This window comes from Chanos chanos, chromosome 1, assembly GCF_902362185.1.
Source record: "Chanos chanos chromosome 1, fChaCha1.1, whole genome shotgun sequence".
Lineage (NCBI taxonomy): Eukaryota > Metazoa > Chordata > Actinopteri > Gonorynchiformes > Chanidae > Chanos > Chanos chanos.
Window position 1 is genome coordinate 48,496,294 of NC_044495.1, and position 25,000 is coordinate 48,521,293.

The window sequence follows — 25,000 nt, forward strand, 5'->3', positions numbered from 1 at the left end:
TTACCTGAGTGGGTCGGTGTGATGTTTGCTGAGAAGGATAATTTGACAGTCAGATAAACCAGCAGACAGACAGATAAACAGTGCTACTGAAACCCACAGAGATGGCACTGTGAGCCTCACTAGACTCTCTGTTTTTTCCCTCTGTCCTTAGAGCTGTGAGGCAATATTTAAGCAGACAGTCAGAAGACTTCCAAATATTGAACAACATCTCTTTTTTCATTCAGTCTTTTTTTTTTTTTTTCTCGTGCCTGCTGGTTTTTTTCTTTTTTTGGCTTAACCCACGAATCCTAAACAAACAGGCAGGCATGGGTACTGGACACTGAACTGACTCATCAGACAGTGGAGGAAGAGTGTCCCTCTCTCTCTCTCTCTCTCTCTCTCTCTCTCTCTCCCTCTTTCTCTCTTTCGTTCTCTGTTAAAGCAGACACCACACTTGCATATCAGTGACCTTAGACAATCATTACGGTGCCTACCTTGACACACTGCCTCTTACACACTGTGGCATGTTTTAGGCTTACACCAGCAGGAAAGTGGCCTTTCACCAAGGAGGTAGCAGATGATTCCGAAGGTTGAAAGTCTGGAACCTTCCATGTTGTACAGTGCATTACTCAGGCAGGGTTGTTACAGGAATGACCATTCAGTAGTCAAAGAGTGGAAAACACACTTCCAGTTGGCTAGTCTGAAAAAAATGTGTATGTGAATATAGTTTAGTCGTACTTATAATATAATTATCTTCTTGTTTATATTTGTTTAATTCTCATCAATATTGTAAAATAAAACAAACTAGATGAATCATGATTTTTTTCTTGATTTTACTTCAAAAGATTTGAATAGACTGCAGATTTACACTGTACTAATTTTAACGTTCCATATTTAATGCTTGATTCATATTACTAAATGCAGTCCTACAGAAAAGGATACTGTGGTTTGTGATCTTGGTTTCAATATCTGTTTGAAGTTGGCTTTTAATTTCGTGTCGTAAGAAGTATTGCTGATAATTCAGTGACTATCCACTTGAAATGCGGGGCTTAAAAGCTTTCTTTCCCCAGTAATTGTCTGTCTGTTTTGGTAGGCACAAATGTCATTGATATTCTTTTATTCTTTTTTCCTTTGCTGGCCTTTAGGGGAAAGGCTAATATGTTGTGTGTCAAATCGCAGCATGGAAACTTTTAGATCTATATAAGGTTATTCATTTCAAAACTTATTTTCTAAGAGAAAAGAGAAGGGGGAAAAAATAAATACATTATTTATGAACGTATTCCCAGTACATAGTTAATTGTTTATCTTTTCACAATTGCTTTGATGTAACCAGCCCGACACGTAATCTGTAAGATAAAGCAGAAAGTTTTTTTTTTTTTTTCCTATTTTTCATATCATTTCTCAGTACTTGTGTTTGTTTCCTTTTCATCATCGGCGACAGTGGATGTGTACAATGACGATGAAAAAGTTGCCTCAAGTTCCTGTCTTCCCTCAAAGTAAAGTTTTGCTTTTAAGCTTCCAAAGCTTAGACATAGCATACTTTATAAATTTAGCATTAATCATATATACACATAACTCCAAAAACTTAAAGAAACACTTGACTGATTGAGGAGGAGTATATTAAAAGCATATGTTTCCACTCATAGGTTGCTCCCAGGTAATTAGCGTCCCAATATGCTAAAGCTTAACAAAAGAAATTCTGTGCAGATCCATTTGCCTGATATTTTGGTTACTCCAGCAAGAGGAAGAGATTTGAATAACTTTGAAAATGAAATCGTCGAGCAGGCAAGAGCTCTGGAGAAGAAGACGTTTAAGCTTGCTGATGTTTGGTGAGGAATTGCGGCTAAGGCGATGTTAGCATGGAAGATACTGGAGGGAGCGTCATAGTTGACAAGTGTCAACTGTGGAAAAAAACAAAAACACACACACATGGTCCTTCAACAGTGATATCCGTGTGTTTCTCTGGGATTCAAGGCAAAACGCATAATCAGTTTTGAATCAGTAGACTGCAAATACCAGTCCAGAGCGTTTGCAAGGAGTTACATCAAGACCAGTCCACTGAGAACTTAACTGAGAGGAATACTATGGTGAGGTTACAGTATGCAAGCCTCTCATAACACCTACAAAATACTTGTTTGGTGGTAAAGTAATGCAAATAACACAGTGGTGTACTGAGCGATGAAAAATGAATCATCCTTTACAATGTTTTCAACTCCTGGATGAATGAATGTGTCCTGGAAGCTTTACAAAATCTACAGAATGTGCTGCTTGATTCCCATGGTGAATGGCTCTGTAATGATCTGCGGTGTGTTTTTCCAGCATTCAACCCCTCGTGGAACAAAGTGATACAACCCCCTCCCCCCCTCCCCCCCCTCCCCCAATTGAATACGAAGCCTTTCTGAATCATCACCTTCATCCTACGGTAAAGCAGTTCTATTCTGATCTCACACTGCCCTCCACCCACAGGGTACGACTGCTCACTGAATGGTTTGACAAGCGTGAAAACGACATAAAGCACATGTCGTGGACATCCCAGTCACCAGGTCTCAACCCAGCCGAAGGCACGGGAGACACCTGGGATAGTGTTTTCTACCTCGCCATCAACAAAAAGAGAAGCTGATGTCATTTCTCACGGACGATTGGTGTTCCGTCCCTCCGGTCAAGTTCCAGACACCTGCAGAGCCGAAGCCAATGCAAACCGAAGCTGCTCTACTGGCTTGTGGTGGCCAAACATCCCTTTTAAGACTGTTTATGTTTTTGTTTCCATTATTTTTGCAGTTACCTGGAGCCACCAACTCACTGACTATAAACCAATCAAAGTAATATTTGAGCTGTCGTGTGTCAAGCCTTCTTTACCAGAGGAAGCATTAATGTTCGGTTAATATTATAGATTTGGGCAGTACACTGAGTACCTCACAGTGGAGAAGGGAAAACCCAACAGAAAGAGGACATTTCCCCCACTAATTAAGTGGTTGGTTCCATTAACACCACTGAGGCAAAAGAGCGGACTGTGTGTCCGCCAAACACCAGACTAGCCCTGGTCTCCGAGATAATCTGGATTAAAAAAAAAAAAAAAAAAAACCAAACCTCAGAGGGGCCTGTTGGAATGGGGAAGCTTCACAGTAGCAGGGCTGGCAGGGGGACGGAGTGGTATAGTCATGTGTGCTCTTTACACTGTCTGTTTATGTCTAGACCCTCAGACCCAATGAGACATGAGATACACTCCTCTCAATGTCTCTTTTATAAAATCCTATAGCCCTGCTTATATTCACGTCTGAGACATATGAATATTATTCAGACTCCTTTTAAATAAATCTTTGGGCCTCCTGAAGTCTGGCAATTCAATTACAGTTATGTAGAAAGAAATAAACAAAACAAACAAAACAAAACAAAACAAACAAAAAAAAAATCATTAGTCCAAAATAATATTTGTAAAAAGTCGAGTTTACTGTCAATGAACAATTTCTTCTTTAAATAAACAGATAATAAAAGGCAAGAAATAAACAGAATAAGCCAGAAATATTGAATATACATTGAACAGTCATAGTCCAACAGTTCTGACATTAACCATATTCAGTTTTATTTTTGGTCCCATGCCAATCAATCCCGACTTATAGACAGGCCAGTCAGCGAGAGAGTAAAAGTCTGTACGCTGCTATGAAAGAGGCCCGGTTTTGATCTTAAACGTTTCTCGTCGAGTTTACAAAACCCGACCCGAACAGTGCCTTGAGGACTCGTTTGGTAATGGAGCAACTTTGGAGAAAAGGCAGTGGATCGCAGCTTGGCAGGAAGATGAGTGTTGGACTCAGAGGAGTGGAGGAGAGTGAAGGAGAGGTGGAGAGGAAGATGAGTGTTGGACTCAGAGGAGTGGAGGAGAGTGAAGGAGAGGTGGAGAGGCATTGGCCCGATGGCGACGTATCGTTTGGGAACGATGTAGACCCCCCCTCTCCCCACCCACCCCCCACCCCCGCCCCAAGCTTACCATACCCCCCCCCCCCTTCCCACCCTCCCCCAAGCGCAAACACACCCCACCAGCTGAGCACCCCCCTCTGTACGGAGACACATCCACTATGCTGCTGGTTCCAACACCCCTCAGAGATGAGAGAAGAGAAGAAGAGCACTCTTTCTCTCTCTCCTGTTCTCCTCTGCTGTTTTTTTTTTTTTTCCGTTTGATTCCTCGTCTACCTTCACTCCGTTCTTCCATCCTTCTTCTCTTTTCATTGTGTGTAGTTTTCTTTCCTCTGATCTCTCTTCTCCTTTAGGTCCTAGAGTGGTAGCGAGTCCTACGAACGCACGCCGTCTCTCCCTCTCTCCGTTGGCTCATTAAGGGGGAATGTTTGCTTAGGCGAAGTTCATATTTTTAGCGAGTTGTTTGTTTTACGCGTCCTGTGTTCTCCTGTGTGTGTATATTGAGGGGACGCGGATAGCTGCAATACTAAATCGGAAAGTGAGTGTGTGTGTGTGTGCATGCATATGTCTGTGTGTGTGTGTGTGTGTGTGTGTGTGTGTGTGTGTGTGTGTGAGAGAGAGAGAGAGAGAGAGAGAGTGTGTATTAGAGCGTGCGCGTGTGTGTTTGCGGTGTAGTTGGAAAGAGGAGTGAAACTTCTCCCTCATTATGCTTTGTTTCAGCCAGGCTGAGAGCGCTGCACTTATCACACACGCAAACACACACACACTCTCACAGAAACACACACGCACACGCACATGCACACACACATACAGAGGTCTTTAGTCGCTTCCAAAATTACCCCGCGGCAGGGTGTGTGATGTGGTGTTTTCCTGTAAACAGGTTTGACTATGGGTGTTCCACAGGCTTGTGAAGAAAAAACTAGGTTTAGCTCAAAAGTTTTGAGAACATCTGAGCAGCGCTGAGAACGCCTCAGTAATAGATGCTCTCTTGTTCCTTTTAGAAATTCTTCTTGACCTTGACCTGACAGGAGAAAAGTTATGAGACTTGTTTTAATGTCTTGAAGAAAAACTTTCTATCCAACACCGATGTTTCTGATAAAGCCACCTCCAGTTTCACTACAGCAGGAGAATTGTCTTCCAACATTCTAAGTCTAATACTCTAACACAACTTAATTCTGCAGTTGCTACCGATCTTCCTTCACTGATGGTGTGTGTGTGTGTGTGTGCTCGCGCGCGCATGCATATGTTGTCATCCACTTACTTCATAAATGTCTATTACCAGATAATAAAGCCAAATATTTTCCAATTTTTGAAAATTAGTACCTAAATATTGGAGACAAATTATATTTTTTCAACTTAGTGGTTCAGCTAAGCTACTCTTATTGGATCATTTTCATATTAATAAGCAGTCTTTGGATGATGTGTATGTGTGTGCGAGTATGTGAATATGTGTGTGTGTCCTGTTGTTGCTACCCATTCCCATGACAACCAATCACATGACTGTCTCTCCTGCCAATGGGTGGACACACTGTCATATAAAGGTTTGTCCTGGGTTACCAAAGCATGAATATTTTACTCTTAACCCAGTTTTTCTGCGTGGGGACCTCCCTCCCTAAAGGACAAGTTGGTGTCTTACATTTCCCTGACCGCATGAGTCACTGTGGCACTGACCCACTGAGCTGGGTGGACTCAAATGACTTACCAGCCTTTATTAGCTAAATGAAATCGTAGTGGAATTTTTTCCTATATGTCCTCAAATTTCTCTCTGAGAGTCGAGATTGGAGGAGGTCAGAAATACAAACACACACACACACATACATTCACGTGCACACACACACACATGCAAACACACACACACACACACACATTCATGTGCACACACACACATGCAAACACACACATTCATTCCCACACATGCCCACACTGATAGGAACATTGTGTGAATAGATATTCCTGAACAGGCCATTTCTTGGTGGAGGGTTGCCTGGTTTCGAGTGATTTGGAACTGGTCCTGCTGATCTACAAAATGCAACTCATTATGCTCATGACTAAATGTCTCCTTAAACTGCTTTCTTAGAAATGACCCCCAACCTGACCCACCCCAATTTCTTTGTATTTCTCCACAAACAAACAGCTTGGAGATCAAAGGGGACTAGGCTTACACAATGTTGGTACGAGGGTTACACAATTCCTAACAGTCGGTACAGAAGAATGAATTGGCACTTGGTATGGCTTAGGTCATTTCTTAGATATCAAAACTGATCTTCGTGTCCTACAGTTGACTATCTAAGCGTGCAATGTTGGAAGCACACAGAGAACCATCCGTGGATCTGGACCTGTATGAGACTAGAGTGGGCCCAAATTTGTCGGCTCCAGACTCAGTGTGAAATTGGGCTGGGCTGTGTTTTGACTGAGGCTTGCCTGGTTGTGGATTGGGTTTGGACTAAGGTGCCGTCTGGTTAATGTCTGGCCTTGATAACCATCTCTTCTCCTCACACTATTGCAGAGTATTTGGCTCTGTAGCTTCATCCTCCTCTCTTCACAGGCTCGGAGACGGGTTCCCTCCGACATGTTTTTGTTTGCATTGTCATGGTAACACCACAGGTTCTCCTCTCGTACCCTTTTTGGTTTCTTTCTAGAAGCAGCTAAAGCGATTCTCAGTGCGGGGAACGACCCACACCCACACCGAACAAATCTTGAACTCAGTGTCGATGGTTTAATGGCTTTGTCACTGCGGTTTGAACCTCCTTTAACGACTTCACCCAGCCAAGATACTCAACAATGTCAAAATATACTATTTTTTTTGTACCCGAATATTTCCTGGAACTATGGAGTATTTTTGATTTATCTGAAAGTTATGAAACCTCCTACCTCATCAGTGGCAAGTGTTCCTGGTGTGCAGACACCCATAATTTGAATCAAGGTGGGGAAACGGTGAAAGATGTAAGTGTTGTTGAGATCTACAGGGCATATTATGGTGGGTAACGTGACAAAATTAGCTCAGCAGGTCCTACAGCGGCTGTGCCTTCATCCAGAGAAAACTGGTCATATTCACAGTAAGAGCAGAGATGGAGATTTAAGGTAATCTTTGACCAAAGTAATCTTCAGTGGTCACTTCTATATGCATGCACATTTTGAGCAGTGCGGATTTGGATTATGCTGTAGAGGGTCAGACGTAAGTGTGTGTGTGTGTGTGTGTGTGTGTGTGTGTGTGTGTGTGTGTGTGTGTGTGTGTGTTAATGTGTCCTTGACTATAACCAGTCACTGAGAGCCTAGGGCAGCCAGGTATGAGGAGGTGGTACTGGGGGGTCCCGGTGGGCTCTGGTGCCAGGCTCGGTTCCGGGCTTGGTGGTCTCTGTGGTCTCCTGCCCCGGAGCTGAACTGTTCTGTATGTGCAATGCCTCTCTGACTGATTAGGTCTTTGGTACTGCACTGCCTCGGGAACACTATCACATACACACCAAAAGTCAAAAACACACACACACGCACACACACATATATGCACACTCACATCCCACTCGCAACACACACAGGATTGTAGCAGAACACCTTCATCCCTTAGATATCTGTCTGATTGCCCATCCCTCTCTCTTTCTTGTCTCTCCTTCCCTCCCCCTGTCTATCCATCCACCCGTCTGATTGTTCAAGCATCCAGCCAGAGACCAGTGCAATTCCGGTTTCAGCAACAGGTAGTTTTATCTCTGAATTTTTATTTAGATTGCTATATTTAGTAATGGCTAGAAACACCTTACAGGCTCCAAGTCAGATTCTGAGAGATTAAAGAACTTGTAAGACTTTGTGCGTGAAACAAATCTTTTCAAAGCGTATTTCCTGTAGTGTAAGAGCAGACACTGTAACTCTCTAGAAAAATCAGGAAACCCTGGAACAATAGAATCTGCTCGCTCAGTACTACCATGTTTTTTTGGGGTTTTTTTTTAAGAAAAGCTTTTGTTTCTAAAAAAGAGGGAGCAGTTTGACATTTGAAAGTCAAATGGCCCGTCCCTGTGAAGTCTGCCGACAAGAAAACCGGAACCCACATGGCTATTTCCAGCGCTTTCTGAAAAAAAAAGAAAAAAAAGAAAAGAAAAAACCTTATTGTAAGTGTGTAATTATAGGCCACAACGTTGTACTTAATTTCCAAACAATGTGGTACGCTTCATACACAAGCACGTCAAATTACTCTCAACCCACTGTTCAGTCAGAGAAGGGCTGAGACGGAACCAAGGGTGTGGCGCCCCTTGGATGCTGGGGCTACGGCACAGCGAAGGCCAAAAATTCCGACCGACGGCCTCTCTTTGGCTTTGGTAATTGCACCAAAGCTGTTTGAGAACTCTGATGAGAGAACTGAGCAGGCCCCAAGCAAGACCACATGCGTTTCACAACTTAAACAATTTCGTATCGTTCAAAAAAAAAAAAACAAAAAAAAAAACAAAGACAGAAATAGAGGAGCTCTTAAGAAACATGGGTTTGTTTAAACTTGTTTGTTTGTTAGTCGTCTAAAGAAGTGTTCTTTAGCCATGAAATGTTGTGCCAGAATTTTGTTAGAGAATAATTAAGAGACGGCCAAAAACAGTGAAAAAACTAAAAGATAAAGAAAAAAAGGAACTGGAGACTGAACTGGAGAGGGAATAAGAGTGAGTTGTAGACTTACTGTGGCACTTTTTGGGTCCCACTGGATCCAGACTTTGACTTCAGACTGATCTGGTCTAACTATATCATTATACACATAATATCATTACACAGCAATTCTGAAAGGAAAGGACAACAGGGCAAAATAGGGAGGAAGAAAAAACTTTTTTCCTCAAAAGATGTTTGCAGTGCTGTTGCTTACAGGATTTAAAAGGAAGCTGAGGATAAACATGCCTTTCTTTCAGGTACATTGGTAGAATTACATGATTTTCCATAAATTTTATTCAATAACTTATAAAGGAATAGATCAATACATAAACAGGTTTAGGTAAGAAATATGGCACGCGCAACTGTTGGTAGGTCTGGCAAAGGTTAGACCCCTGATCTCATATGTTTACTTTAAACTTCCTCCATCACTGGAGCTCTCAGTCACTCAGCCAGAGTGAAACTAAGACTGAAACTCTCTCTCTCTCTCTCTCTCTCTCTCTCTCTCTCTCTCTCTCTCTCCTGTGAGGAAATGACAAATAACTATATCCACCGGAGTGGAAGAAAGAGGGAATGAGGAGAGAAGGGTCACAGACTTCAGGACAGGAAATACGAAGGACATGATACAGTCAGACACAAAAGATGCGTTTGAGACTCGATCTGTAGGCCCCCGCAGCAATAAGGTTTTCTTTGTGAAAAATCTTTTTTTCACCCTCTTTCTTTCTTTCTTACTTTTCTTATTTTCTTTTTTTCCAAGCTGATGAAGTTCCTGAATCACAGAGTAACTAAGCAACAAAAACCCATATAATTTCCCTAAAGCTTTTTTTGTATCGGTCCTGGTGTCCTTCTAGACTCTTTGGAAGGGTCCCAGTTTGAAAGGGTCTCTGTTGCTGTGGGTCCAATGTTCCTCTTGAGAGGAACCCCCTCACCCCCTCCATCCCCCACCCCCCACCCCCACCCCACAAGGCTGCTAATTGGTGGAAATGTTAACAGCATCTGGGTCTGGTGAGTGTCGTGGCTGGTGGAGGTGGGGGGGTGGGTTGGGGGGTTTTGGAATAGTGGGTTGCCATAGCGCCAGCCCCTTGGCTCCGTGTGGCAGCACGCCGAGGGTCCGCCGTTCAGTGTTAGAGCTCCCCGAAGAGACAGCCATTTCACGCATTCAAGAAATTATGCAGTTTGAAAGCAAAATTTGATAATACGCTTATTTTCTTTAGCGAGGCCGCGGGGCATGGAAAAGAGAGAAAGAGATGGAAGTGGCGGAATTATATGGTACGTTAACTTAAGAAGAATCTTTAGACTGTAAGACATGTCAAAAAAAACGTTTTTTATTTCCCTTCCTCTCCTCTGATCACTTGCTTTGAATTGAGAGAGGATAGAAAAGGCTTTCATGTCTCTGGACACTCCTCCGTCCCCCCCCCACCCCCACCCCGCCCGCCACCACCTCCACTCCCTCTTTTCTTTCCCTCGTCCCTTGTTTCTGTGGTCTTTCTTTATCCCCTGTGATTGTAGAGAGCTTACTTGGCATTGGACGGTCCCCGTAATCACTGTTTGTACTTGTGGAGAGACTTATCTGGTTGTAGCAGTGCTTGGCCATTCGCTATGTCAAAACTTAACCCTGGAATAATCGTTCGCAGCATACAATAATACATTGAGTTGAGAAAGCCGAGTTTTCGCGCTAGGCTCACAATTGTCTAATTCTAATTGATGCGCAGAGACAAAGTTTTCAGAGGCGATGAGGAAGGCGATGTTTTGACCAGGGTGCTAACACAAATGATTGGTCCAATGGCTCCTCAACTGTTCTGGGATCAGATCTTTAGAGAGTGGAAATTATATAGACATTCATGCCACAGAGTCATTTGAATCTAGTTCAGTCACTGCAGTGAACCCCTCTATATTACCATGCTAGCGCTTGCAAATGTTCTATAGATGCCCGTTTTCATACGAAGCACAAGACAAACAGGAAAATCAATAAACGGTTAAAGAAGGAGTGTTTTGAAAATAAGCATGAATTACATGTGAAAACCGAGGACTGATTGCATTCAGGAGCCAAGACTGACTGTGACAAATTTCTGAGTACACTTTGTCCAAATTTTTGTCAAAACCACTTGGCTCATTTTTGGTACAGCTTTGCAAAGTAAATGTTTACCATTCACTTTATGGAGAACCCGATTATATTTGGGATCCAGATCATGTTTCATTTACATTTACTATTTCTACACACACACACACACACACACACACAAACACCCCTGTACATTTATCAGATGAGGAAATGAGATGGAAAATTAACACATGATAAACTGTCATATATTAACAAACAAACAAACAAACAAAAAAATTCAAACTGGGTATCTGATTGGCTCAATTCCCTTTATGGACATAAACAGCTTCCCTAGACCAGGGCTCCAGTCACCACAGAAATCCCACAGAATGGACATTTGCCTCTAAAAGTCTTTACAGGACTCAAGCTTCCTTCGTTTAGGTCATTTACAGGTAAGCAGCCATAGCCTCTGCTGCAGAAGGGTTCATTCTCTCTGACAAATCAATTCAGTGTTCACCGTTGGAACCTGTGGACAACAGGCCTACAGATAAATCTAATATTAGTCAGACTTTTACCTTATCAAGGTAAATAAAAAAGGAGGGGGGGGGTTCTCTTTCCTTTTCAAAAAATGTTTAAATTGTAACAGCATCAAACATATTCAAATAAATGTTTTAATTAGAAAAAAAAAACACATTTAATTTTCATATTAATCAAAAAGAATGTCAGAGAAAATCTACATTGAATTGACTCCTTAATATGGTGTCATGGATACATAATTAAAATAAACGGTTGATGTTTTTGTGCTTAACAATGACATTGAGAAGATAAGCTATGGAATGAATCAGCGCTGGTGACAACAGCGCGAGTATTTTGACCATGATAAACAGGCACTGAGGAAACAAACAAAGCCACAGTGTTTTCTGGCAGGATGGCTCTGCGTTCCTGTTTGTTGGTTCAGCCGAACAAAAGGATGAGATTTGAAACTCAACTAAATGATAGATGAAGAGTCCACAAGCCCAGATGTGTTTTTCCTTCTGAATCACATAACATTTGTTCTGTTTTTTTGTTTGTTTGTTTTTATGTCTCTGATTTTGATCATCACTTTCCGTTCAAAATATCCTCATAAAATCCAGACCAAAAAAAGGCAGGAACCCTTTTTTTTTTTAATCTCAGTTTGAAGTTGTGTTTTAATTTGCACTTTCACATCAGGTCAATATTGCTGTCTGTCTATCCATTATCTAACTGCCCAGTGGAGATAGGTTAGAAGTATAAGACAGTTGGCTCCTCATTTGCATACTGGGTGCTGATTGGCCTGTGTGTATGTTATTAAGAATAGGCCAGGCTCAGCGGGGTAGCATGGTGGCGGGTTATTGGTTTTCTTTGGGACATATAGGACCCTATGGGTTGCCCACTGGTCTTTTTCGCACATTGTCACAACCGCTCAGATTCAGCACAGAGAAGCTGCTGAGTATGATGTAGTCCTAAAATAGAACCGAAAGTCTAGCGGAGGGACACAGGGAGAGAGAGAGAACAGCAGGAGAGAACAGGAGAGCCAAGGTTTAGTGTAAGTCCAGTCTCCGGAGTTGTAAAGAACATAGAATCATAGAATTTTGACTGAATCCAGTGTTGGACATTCATAGTCTTTTGACATGTATGCATAATAAATGTATTTAATGTGTAAGCTATCAATTATATATGTAACCAATAACTCTGAAAAATGATAATGTAACACCAATGACACAGCATCCATTTTTATAAAATCTATTAAAAATGTAATTGTTGGCAAAAGCATGACGTTTTATCGTTTTAACGTTTTATATAGCACAAACTGTTGAGAGAATGGGATATAAATTGATATCATCCTATGTGATTTTTTTTTAATTTCAAACAAAACAAAACATAACAAAAAACCCTTAAATTTCACTGCAGTCGGGTTTTCAATGAATACGTCAGCGTAGGCAATTAATGCAATTAATTGATGATTGTCCTGTCCTTAATGGAACGTTTACATCCACCTACACTGTTATTGATTTTATTTTCTTGCTTTTTGTTTGTTTGTTTGATTGATTGATTTTTTTAGTCAAAATGACATGACTATGCACGAATCACACGATGTCAATGAAGTAGTTTTCTTTTTTTTCTTTGACGCAAACTAGGAATGTATATTTTAATCACTTTATTTCTTGATTGCTATAGCGATACTACTGTGTAATAAGTAGGATTAGCTACTGTTTGTCAGAGTTGCGTGGGTTACTGACTTCATCAGGTGCGTCTGTTGCGTGGAAGACAGCCTCCTGTGAGCCAACTGCAGCAGGCAGTCCAAGTGTTTCAACATTAATCAAACATAATTGGTGCTTAAAGTCTTAAATTATTTATTATTGCGAGATCTGACGGCGCTGCGCGACGGCAAATTGGGATCATCTTCCATGACCAGCGAGGATTTGCAGATTTCAGGCAGAACTAAGTTTATTTCCTCTGCTCTGCTTTTATCCCTGCAAACGAAGCGTTTAAAAGGATCACCCCACAACAGATAACCACGCCGCTGTAATAGTGAAAGAAGAGGGCTAGACTCTTCACTCTCTCTCTGCTCCTATTTTTCCCCTCTACCCAAAGCCTAATTGTGCCGTGCAACCCTGTGGGTTTAGATGTTAGACACTGAAAAATGCTCTTAAATCCTTCTTAACTACTCTCTCTCTCTCTCTCTCTCTCTCTCTCTCTCTCTCTCTCTTTTCTCTCTCTCTCTCTCTCTCTCTCTCTCTCTCTCTCTCTCTCTCGCATACAGCTTCATATCTGTGGCGAAGTTAAAAAAAAAAAAAAAAAAAAAAAAGGATGTATGCCTAATTCGTAAATTTATCACATCGTAAAACGGTGCATTAAATGAGTACGGACACGGTCTGATTTGAAATGCTGACTTAAGAAAAGAAGTTCCGATTTTTTTTCTCTCCAAATGAGTTTGGATCAGAGAGCCGGCCCCTCCTCTCCCCCAACCCACCAGCCGCTCCCACCCCCACCCTTCTACCCCCATCCTCTTCAGGCATCAAACGCTATCGCTCATTCTTCTCCGTTGCTATCAGCAGTCTCTCCTTGCGAGGGCCGCAAAAGAAAGAGTATCTCAAAGTCTATGTGCAAAACCTCTATTTACTAGGCCTATGAGTGAGTGACCGTACAATTTTACAGGGTTTCCACCCACAGCTCTGACCTTAGAACTCTGCACACAATTCAGAGTCAATGCCCCCCCCCACACACAAAGACTAAGGAAATTAAGAAAATTGGAGAAGGATCAGCACAGCAGCTTTGCAGCAGTGTGTTGGCAGAATTACAGACTCTACTTGATTTAGACTCTTAATGGAAAAGTATTCTGGTCCAGGTTGAATCTCCTCAGACCCATAATTCGTCAATAAGTGGATATCTGGTCTGTCCTTAAGCAGCGTCTGGGTTGGAGGAATCTCTGAGCGCGGTGACTCGTCTAGTGGTTTTGGCACAAGAACCAGGCTATGTCACAAAGGTTCCAATGAGACAGCAGACCTCTCTCTCGAACTTCTCCGAATGGAGATATCGACTGAACATAGTCATGTATTCTAATCATCCGTCATATTCACAGCTGTGTCAGTGAAGGCAAGTTTCCACTCAAGTTTTCCAGTAAAGTCTGGCGAAAACCATTCTCAATGGTCACCCCACAGGTCCACGGCCCGTCAAACAGACTCAAGCACAGTGTCCATAAAGACCAGGGAGAGGAAGTCCTCCAAAAGAATCCATTTTAGAATGGACCTGGAACAAAGGCGTCTCAGTGAGGGTACTGTTCCAGAGAGAAGGCCTGTTGTCTTAGAAACACAAAGGCCTATTGAACATCAACCCCTTTTGAATGATAAATCTATGCATATAACGGTTTCCTGTTTAAGAGTACTTTTACGGTCAGTGGATAATGAGTCAATGAGTCAACTGCTCATCTGCCATGATCACAGGCTCCAATGTTTTTGACGTTAAATTTACACTAATAAAAATTAACAGCGAAAGACGGATGTCGACACGGTAGAGCGAAACACATGGTCGTTTGGATTTATCAGAGATCTCATGATGATACAAAAGTACAGATTAAATCGTTAAAGAAAATAATTGCATATTTTTCTAATATCCAACTTAAAATACAAGTCTCACAGTTGAAGTTCTGCTGTTCAGCTCAGATGACTACACGTAACTTTCATCACGGTGAGCTTCTCTCATTTTATCTAAACATCAAAACTGACAGGGATTATTCCAATAAGTTGTTGTTACAGTGATAGTGGAGCCAATCATTCATTGTAAAGATGACAGAGGAGCCAATTAGGAAAACACACATATGACTCTGGATCTGATCATCGTAACATGGCTAAAATTGCTCAAATACACATCTTTGCAACTGCGAGCAAAATATGAGGAAACCAGTTTTTCTAATCATTCCAGCAACTTGTCACTATTTACTGTATTACCCCATTCACGTTTTGGTCAGTTCAACAGCACCAATAAGTTTTAGAGTAAAGCTAGAAGCGTGGGTCCCGTTTGAAAATCCATTCAGTCTTACTTACACTATTCTTATTCTGTGATTCTAACCTTGTTCCTTGACAACGCGGTCTCTTGTGTTTAAAAGACTGGTTCAGAGCCATTCTTAAATATACACTGTAACACTGCGTGCCTTACTTGGCCGGGTCACCCAGGGCGTGTGGTGTTTCTTGCCAGGTAAAACAAGAGCAAAACTCAGCGGCGTGTATCAGGATCCGGTGTGTGTGATAAATGTTGGGACGGTGGTAGTTTTCATAGGCCTGTTACACCCAGCTCACTTCTGCTCTGGAGCCACCGAAATATCGCGATGGCCCTCTCAAACACCCCCTCCTCCACCTACGCCCACACAGAACCCCCCCCCCCAATCCTGAAAAACAAGCCGTAATTATTTGGACGCTGTGTAAATTTAGCTCTGGCATTGCAGGGGCCAAACGAAACCTTGGCCACATTGGCTAACTGCCATTCTATTCATATTTTTACTCTGACCTTCCCCATGGGAGCAGACGGCCATATCAGCATCTCCGTCTCAGCTACAACTCACATACAGACTAGTGTTTATCCCTTATTGTTACTATTATGATAATGGTCCAATGCTTCTTCAGAATAGAGTCACCTGACCATTAAACTAGTTAGACAAAGAGAGCGGTGAGCACAGTGTGGTTTTATGGCTATTTATTGATATTTTTTTTCTCTGTAGATTCTTATCACGGTATTTAAACTCGGTGTTGGTGGTTGTTGTGGAACAGTTTTTATTTCATATACTGAATGCGCCCATCTGTTGTCATTGCCTATCCTCAATATGTGACAAAGATTGAGTGGGTGTGAGTGTGATAAAGGAGAGGAACGTATGTAGTTTTGATATGTCAGCTTGTTGTTGTTGTTGTTGTTTGTGTTTTGGTTTTTTTTTAATCATTTAACCAGTGAAGTTTTTAATAGCAAGTGCTCCAAACATTAATATAGTGAACTGGCTGTCTGTAGATGCAGAGTTATGCTCCCTGATGGAAACCTTGGTTTTGCGTTACTGAACTCTCACACATGAACACATGTAGCCCTTCTCCAGGAACAGAAGGACTTTGGGGGAAAAGCAAGAAGCAGAGGTCACCCTGGAACTCCAGCTAGTGTGTTTGGCAACAGCAGGTCTTTTGGAAGCAGAAAAATACAACTGCATTGTAGCTCCATCTTTAGCGGGTGCTTACAAGCATCTGTGTGTGTGTGTCTGTGTGTGTGTGTGTGTGTGCACGCGTGTATGTGTGTGTGTTTGAATCCCTGTGGGTCCTATATTCAGTCTTTGAATAGCTAGCCATGCTCTCGAAGCAGAAAAATTAAAATCTTCAGTTACACTAATTGTTTATAATCTTGTCATATGCAAGGCACTGGGTAGCAAACAATGTCCACCTTGTCACAGTACCTATAATAGAAAATAGACCCATCACTTTAGACATAGTTCAACTTCTGTCTTTTTTTCTTTCTGTCTTTTTTTTTTTCACATTTGTGAGTGAAGAATGAGTTACACAATAAATATCAGCCTTGTGAGTCCACTCAGAAACTGCAGCAGGGTTTAAGGAGTATCAGAAAGAGAGGACAGAAAAGAAAAGTAGGGAGGAAAAAAAGAGGAGGAAATGAGAAGGAGGTGATAGTTACAGCGGAAAAAAAGAGGAGGAAAAGAGGAAAGGACATTTGATAAAAGAAGAAGAGGAAGAGTGCAGAGGAGTGTTGGTAAAAAAGAAGGATGGAAACAAAAGGAAGGAGGACTGGTGAAAAATAGATGTGGAGAAGAGTAAGTTTGTTTCTTCTCCCTCTCTCCCCTCCTCCTCTAGATCTATCCCTGCCCTGGGGCTGTGCTAACACTACTGATGGGTGTGAGGCGAACAAGGGGCAAATGTTCTGTGTGTTCAACACTATAGCCTCCAGACACGCTGTGATCCTCTCCACAGCCCTGCTATCTGCCCCCGTCATACAGGAACCTCTCTTCTCAAAGCGCCATCACTTTTTTTTTCCAAAAGGTGATGTTCAACTTTTGCTCCTGCTCTCACTTAAAACCTCACGAGATTCACTTGCAGTGTTTTTTCTATTATTATTTGTGTGTGTGTATGTGTGTGTGTGTGTGAAATCTTGGCTTGGATCTGGAAAAAGAGGTTAGAAAGAAACAACAGTGAGAATAACGGGAAATGGAGGTTGAGCGTCGTAGGGGAGGTGATGTTTCACTGATGTGGAAAGTTAGCAGACAGTCAGCCATGGTTAGCATGTGTAGTATGTCTGAAATGGAGACAGGGACTGCAATTAGCTTGGCTAAACACTGCTGAATGAGAATCCCACAGAGAGAGAGAGAGAGAGAGAGAGAGAGAGAGAGAGAGAGAGAAATAAAACATGATAATTGCTATATTTCACAACCAGCAAAGACACCAGTCAGAAGTTTCCCCATAGTTTCTTCTTTGCAGTAAGGGACTGATACATTGTGAGAATGCTTAAAAGTCTTCATTTTGTCAGTCCTACTCCTCTACTCTGATGTGAAGAGTGACTTTTGCTGTCAGTTTTACCTTTTTTTCCCTTTAAAATGAATTCAGATGGTTTGCTATGCTATTTTTCAATACATTAGAATTGTTTTATTTTCACTTATTAGCCAGATAATAGCCGCCGTCTATTTGCTAAGCTGAAACTGATAGTTCGATGAAATATTTTTGAATCACTTTGTGTTGAATGCTCAAACCGCTTAACTGTCTTTTTTCAATTCAATGATTCAAACATACTCCTGATCTGGAGTTCTCCTATTGTCTTCCATTGTGTGTTTGCTAGCATATGCTGATGGAGACAACCTACACTGCATCATCAGTAGAGACTGGTAAAAGCCTCAGTAAATGTGTGTGTTTGTGTGAGTGTGTAATTCTCCTCCTGTTAGACACGAGCTAAGGCTGGATTGGTGGGAGGGTTACCTCCTGTCTCTCTGTGAAGTTTCAGACTACTTACCTTTTGTCTTTGGGGTCTGCTGCTCTTTGCTTGCGATGAAAAGCCATGCGTTTGTTGACAAGGTAGCATGGAATGTCACACCTTGTCTGACTGGCTCTTTAAGAAGAAAAGTCCTCTAAGCAGCGTGCGAAAACGTGTCATCGCCGCTGCTTTCTTTGTCAAACGCATATTAGAGGAACATTTTTTTTCTCTCTTTCTCCACCAGAACATCATTGGAACATCAAAAACAAGGCAATACTGAATTTGCCGTGGTCTGCATGTATGATCAAATAGAAGCGTGTGTGTGTGTGTGTGAGTGTTTCTTAATATGGCTTTCTTTATATAGAAATGAAAATAAAGAAGAAAAATTGCAGAAAAAATGAAAGCGCTATTCAATGAAAAAGGCAGAGGGAAAACAACATAAGAAAAGAGAAATGAGGACAATGAAAAACAGAGCATAAGTTAACGCTGTTTAATAACGGTTGCTATGTGATGTGGTGTCCAAAACTCAGCAGCCAGCCAACACTGTCTGTGTGAAAACAGCCCAGGCGCAGACACACACGGCTGAAGGTAACGTGCTAACTCCTGTATCTGTTAACTGTCATGATTCACTTGCAATGGGCTACCTTTTCCCCCATGCCTCCGTCTCTCTCGCTCGCTCGCTCTCTCTTTCTCTCTCGCTCTCTCTCTCTCTCTCACTTTCTCTGTCTCTCTCTCTCTGTCTCTCTCTCTCTCTCTCTCTCTCTCTCTTTCGCTCTCTCTCTGTCTGTCTTTGCGTGTTTGAGAATTTGAAAGGCGAGCATGTAAATCAAAATAGGCAGGTGCTACAAGGATAATCTGCACAAACGCAGCTCAGATTAGCGGAGGATGCTGTTTTATGGCTGTCATGTGATTTTTACAGAAGTAAGACAAAGAGGTAATGAGGGAAAACGTGGTAAATTTAATCCTTAGCCATTCCAATGGGTTTTTGCGGGACCTTGTTGCACGATCCAAATTGTTCCACTCCGCCAGCGAGGTTGAAGACCGAAGAAAGTGACATTTTCTCTAACCACTCCAGACAGGTTTTCACTGTCACTTGTTAGCGTGATGAAATGGGTCAATATGTGAGTGAGAAAACAGTTTTACAAATAATAAACCATGATTGTATAATCATGTTTAGGGCTTCAAAGGTGAGTGGATATAGAATGTCCTCGTATTAAACTTTTTTTTTTCATTTATTTACAGATTTTTCATTGGTTTGTTTATATATCTGTTTGTTTGTTTGTTTATACAATGGCTCTTTCTTTATCCACATGTAAATGTAACATATATTTCTCACTTCCTATACACAGCGCTTAACCCTATCAAAATTCAATGAATATCAAACAATATTTTGGGTGTCCATCACTAATGCATATTTTGCATTCTAATACTACATGTTCTTATACATGTCTGCAGTTTAATTGCTGATGAATATCATTAAAAACATATTTACAGCTGAATTTATGTCTTCTCTCTCCCGACCCCCCAAACTCCGCTGTTCGTAAGCGGATTAACTAATTTGAATCAATAAACTCTTTCAGTTGAGCTATTTTGGCCAAATTAGCCATCTTTTCTTTCTTTATCTGAAGCAATGAAAAGTCCAAACTTGGGCTTTTACTGCTGAAGTTAATCATTAAGCGGTGAGAAGTTTTGTGCTTGTACATCAGAAAGTGGGTTATGATTTTTCTCTTGTGTGTAATTATTGCGTTATAACATTGTTGCTGTTGTTGTTTTTGTATAGCTGATTAGCTGCTTGACATTTCTCACAAAAATGCTGGCTCATGAGGAAGTCCAACCAAATGGAGTATTTTTTTCCCTCTACTGGATAATATCAAGACAATATTAATATTAGAAGAAGACGGTCAAAGAAAAACACAGGCGGGAAAAAAAGAACAATGAGAGGCTGGAACGATATGATGGTCCCTTTGGAATCAGAAACTCTCACCTGCAAACTCCTTCTCTCTCTCTCTCTCTCTCTCTCTCTCTCTCTCTCCCCTGCAGGCAGAGTGAGGAATCTGATGAGGGGGTGTTGCATTTTTGTTTGTGGACCTGTCTGTCTATGTCCAACATAGAATTTTTGAGCAGCAGTAGAACCCAGTGAATTACCCAGTTCCCAGTCTTTAGCTGTGTAACTATTTCCTATGCTTCTTTGAAACTCTGGGGGGAAAAAAATACACTTTCTCTGATAATTAAAACAAAATGATTTGACAAATGTTGATTGACAAGCGTAGATCAATTTCAATTGGATTTCAGTTTTCATTAGAAATGTTTGAAAGTATCATCAGTAATTCTACCAACATGCACTCAGAGCCTTGTTTTCCAACCAGCATGCAGTAAGAGAGAGAGAGAGAGAGAGAGAGAGAGAGAGAGATGACAATCCTGGAACAGGTTTTGGTGCTACAGTAACCTGGTGGAGTGACACTAAATTTAACTATGTATGTTGGTTTAAAGGATGCATAACAGATGGTGTAGAGGAGTACTGATGTGTTTGAGAGAAAAGACCACGGTTTACATAATTAAACTGTCACGTCTGTGGCTGTATTACATGTGCTAAAACCTTCAGAAAGAAAAAAAATATTTATATATATATATGTACTGTATATCTATGGGTAATGGAGAGGAAAAAAAGCATGAAGGGAAAAACGAGAAATGTTTTTTTTCCTCCATTCAGAGACCGACCAAAGCTTATTCGTGTGTACCTAAGAAACGATGAAAGACAATATCAGTCAAACTACAGCATGGCTGAAGTCTTTGGTAAACCACTCTTCTCATTTCCCTCTCTCTGTGGTAATGGATTGTACATTAGAGCCTTGAATTGGAACAGGTATTTTAACAAAAAAAAAAACAAAAACCAAGAAACAATAGCATGAGCTTGGCTGTAAGACAGCTTTTTAGATATGTTGCTTTTGTCTTCAGAGCTCCCTTTTTCACTTGTTATTAAAAAAAAAAAAAAAAAAAAAAATCAAATCCATAATGAGCCATATTACCTAATCATGTTGGAACAGCGGGAGTCGGAGTGGACCAGAGAGAGTGGGAGAAATGAGTGGTCCTAGATCCCTAGATGTGGTGAGTGACTCAGTGCCATTGAGTATACTAGAGAGTCCAATTGATGTCTCATTTCCCCTTGGCAGCAGGGATTCAGAGAACACTTCAGTAGCCAATCAGAGAGACCTTCTGGGCGAGGAGAGCAAGCTGCATTCATGTAACGTTGTGATGGGTTACGTAAGATGTGTGTGTGTGTGTGTGTGTGTGTGTCTGTATGTTGTTAGAGAAATGGTTTATTGAACACAAAGGCAACCTTCGTTCCAGCAGAATTTTCCTGGGAAAGGCCTGATTGACATTTAAGATTTGTCCAAAAGCGCTGTGCATGTATCAGTTGCCAGTTTGATATATAATCTACGTAATTTGTTTTTATGTAATCTTACTGAATAAGGATTCCTTCAATATGGTCATTGTCTAGATGTTTTGGTGTCAAACGTAACATGAGATCAACGAGACAAAAAGAATAAAAAGTCTTTGATGTCGAACCACACAGCAAATATAAATACAGATACATTTTATTTCTCCAAAATATTAAAGCACATAAACTGAATCCATGATGCAGGACTAGGGCTTTGTACTATAGCTGGAAAGAGATGTATAGTTTGGTATGAAGATATTTTGTCTGAGGTAATGTACTGGGTGCTTTTTACTGATTCAGTGAGCATGTGGAAGACTTTTCTCTTTTCTGCCTTACATTCTGTTCTCTTTCTGCCACTGGAACTGTTGTCTGCCACAATCAGTATGTAATAGCTGCCCTCTCTGAGCATGTGTTTTTAGCTATTGTGCAATTTTTAGCGGCTCTTTTTTGGAGCAGCTGAGTGGAAGACACTTTAACCTAACAGACCTTAATGCTGCTAACCCTTGGGAGGCTAATTACACTCCACATCCATCTGCCCTGACCCCCCCCCCCCCCCCCCCCCCCCACAATCACCTCCCCATATCCCCCACCCCTACTAGGCCTTTTTCGGCCCGGTCTGCAGCCTGGACGCCACGCTGAGTACCAGGCCTCCACTCTCGACTCACACTGCCACGCTCATTATATTACTGTCCTCTCTTCTGTTATTACTCATGACCAACTGAAGTTTTTTAACCTGGGATGCTACGGTGTATCATTGCATCAAAAATCATTTAGACTGTCAGTCACTTGGAAGTACAAGCATCTGCTCAGCTTCATTCCAAAACAGTGTAATTCTGTAAAATACATATTGAGAGAGAGAGAGAGAGAGAGAGAGAGAGAGAGAGAGAGAGAGAGGAATTACAGTTTGGCATTTGGTGGTGGTGGTGTGTGTGTGTGTGTGTAATGTTCTGGTATGGTTTCGTTCACTTCAGACCAGGGCCAGCTACTGCTGTATGTACAAGGACACCAATGGCAGAGTGGAAAGGTAGAATTGAAGACAGCGAAAGTCTAAACAGGAGGTACATAAGAAGACTGTTTTGCACTATTAAACAAACAGGTTTTGTGAATGGAGACTAGGATAGGTCAGAAATTAATTTCACTTGTAAGGAGACTCCAAGACAGTGCCAGTCAGCAAGACGTTACTGCACGTCATTCCTAAACAATTCGTTTCAAAGATTCCTCGGCTGCAGTTGTCAAAACGGGGACAAATTGTGACAACACACGACGCCTCCTTATGATCATCTAATTACTTCCTATAAAGAACTTTCCAGAACTTTACTTTCCCCCTCTGTTTCTTTACAGTTGTCTATTAACCGCAGTTCCATCTGACAAGGATAGGTACTCAACTGAAATGATGTGAGATTATATGCTGTGTGAGATTAGATGGGTTGAACACCTGTTTTAAATGACTGTATAAAAAGCTGTGTCATAGCCAATTTCTTCTCTGTTGTTTTTCTTTTCCTACCTCTTTGAGCTCCCAATTTAACAGTCATTTAATTCACCGCTGTTCTCGGTGGTCATGCCAACTGCAAACAAACCAATGTATCGTTTTTTTTTTCTCCCTCGGTTGATTCAGAAATGGGCTATCTATGCGGTTTCATCCTGATTTGCGTAACATCACATTAAACAGAACTGACAGCGGAGCCAACACCCTAAACTTTGAGAAGGAGACCTCTGCTTTTTTCAAGGGTGGCAACCATCTCTGCTTTATATTTTCTTTAGCCAAACACACTAAACAGTCTCTCTTTAACCCATTCTTCTGAATACATCACAATTGGCTCAAAACCTGTGACCACAAACCCAGATGTGATGAAGTCTGTGTTTGTTTTGATAGTGCCGCATGCAGTGGTGGGCCAGTCAGAATGAGGGAACGTCTCAGGAACACTAGAGATGATTTTCACCAGCATCCTCTCTCTCTCTCTCTCTCTCTCTCTCTCTCTCTCTCTCACTCTCTCTCTCTCTCTCTCACTCTCTCACTCTCTCACTCTCTCTCTCTCTCTCTCTCTCTTTGTTTTAGTAAAAAGGTCTGCGAGACTTTCGAGTCTGGCTACTCTATCCCTTTAACCCTCTGCTTTGTTTGCTGCTGTCTATCAAACGGCATTTGGCAGAATTTGTTTTCCTATATTTCTGTGCTCTGAAATATAATAATATAGGTAAATCGAAGCATGTTTGGACCAGGGTCACCCAGCAGATCCAGTGGAGATGCAATAGGAAAAGATGATGAGTATTTTTCATTCACTGTCTATTTCCTTTGATTACTGCTTTTACAAAAATGACTTCATATTTCCAGAACATTCTAATCCGCAGGCACTGGGGCCGTAGGATGGACTGGTGGTTGGTAACCGTTGTGATTTAAGAGTGCAGTAAAACAAAGCACTCCTTTGCCCTCAATTCAGCAGTACGCTTAGTGCCCAACTCTGGTTTCAAGATCTTAGCAAACTACCTCTCTCCTTTCCTCTTAACTTTTTATGTTCTACTTATTAAGTTCACTATGTGCTCTTTAAAAAAGGAACACATGAGATATTACTTTAAAAATGATCACTGAAACGATGCATTCGTTTGATTTCATTTTAATTATTGTTGTTTTTTTTTAAATGAAAGAAATTAATCAAAGTAATCATTTGAACTCCTGGTCCATCAGTTTAGTCATTTTGCAGACCACATATCGTAAATGTTTTGCTTTGGTTTTTTTGGGGTTTTTTGTTAAAAAAAAGAAAAAAAATCTTATGTCTCCACCATCTACCAAATTTTCTCCAGATGTAGGACACTTCCCAGGTCTCCCCACTACATCTCAGTTGCTGGAGTCTTATCTGGCTTCCAAAGTTAGAGGAGAAGCTTTTTGGCAGACAGTACACAGAGTTGTGCCCATTCCCAGTGAAGTATGGAGCAAAGCACCAGTTACTACAGTTACTGGGCCTGAGGCAGTTCCACTCTTTAAGACCTAGAAGGATGCGATTTTGACTGTAGATTAGACAACTGTGTGGCGCTCATTGTTGTGTGATCCCCCCCCCCCCCCCCCACACACACATTTATTACTTTAAAAAGATGCTAAATATGTCAGTCATTACAAACTGTACTGATTCTCCATACTGAGGCTTTTGTTTTGGAAATAAGATTACAAGAACCAAATTCGTACACGAGATGTTCAATAGGTTCATCATGGTCGAGGTTTCTACTGGCTTTCAATTCAAGCGATCTGTCATCATAGTTTAGTCAAGGATAGAAAAAAATGCTACGAGAAAAAAAAAACACAAAGCCAAAGCTGGCGAAAGCCATTTTTAATTGCAGTCTATAGCTATTTCACATGCCAATCAGCAAGACCTCGAAGCGTGAACATTAATTGACGAACGCTAAAAATTTCCGGCTAATTTTCAAAAACGAGGGAACGAGATTCCCTTCATCGAGGCGTTCACCAATTTCACTCCTCTTACTTAACCGCCACATATCTCCTGACAAGTTCCTTTAAAAAAAAAAAGAAAAGAAAAGAAAAAACAGAGTGATAGTGAACAGACCATTTG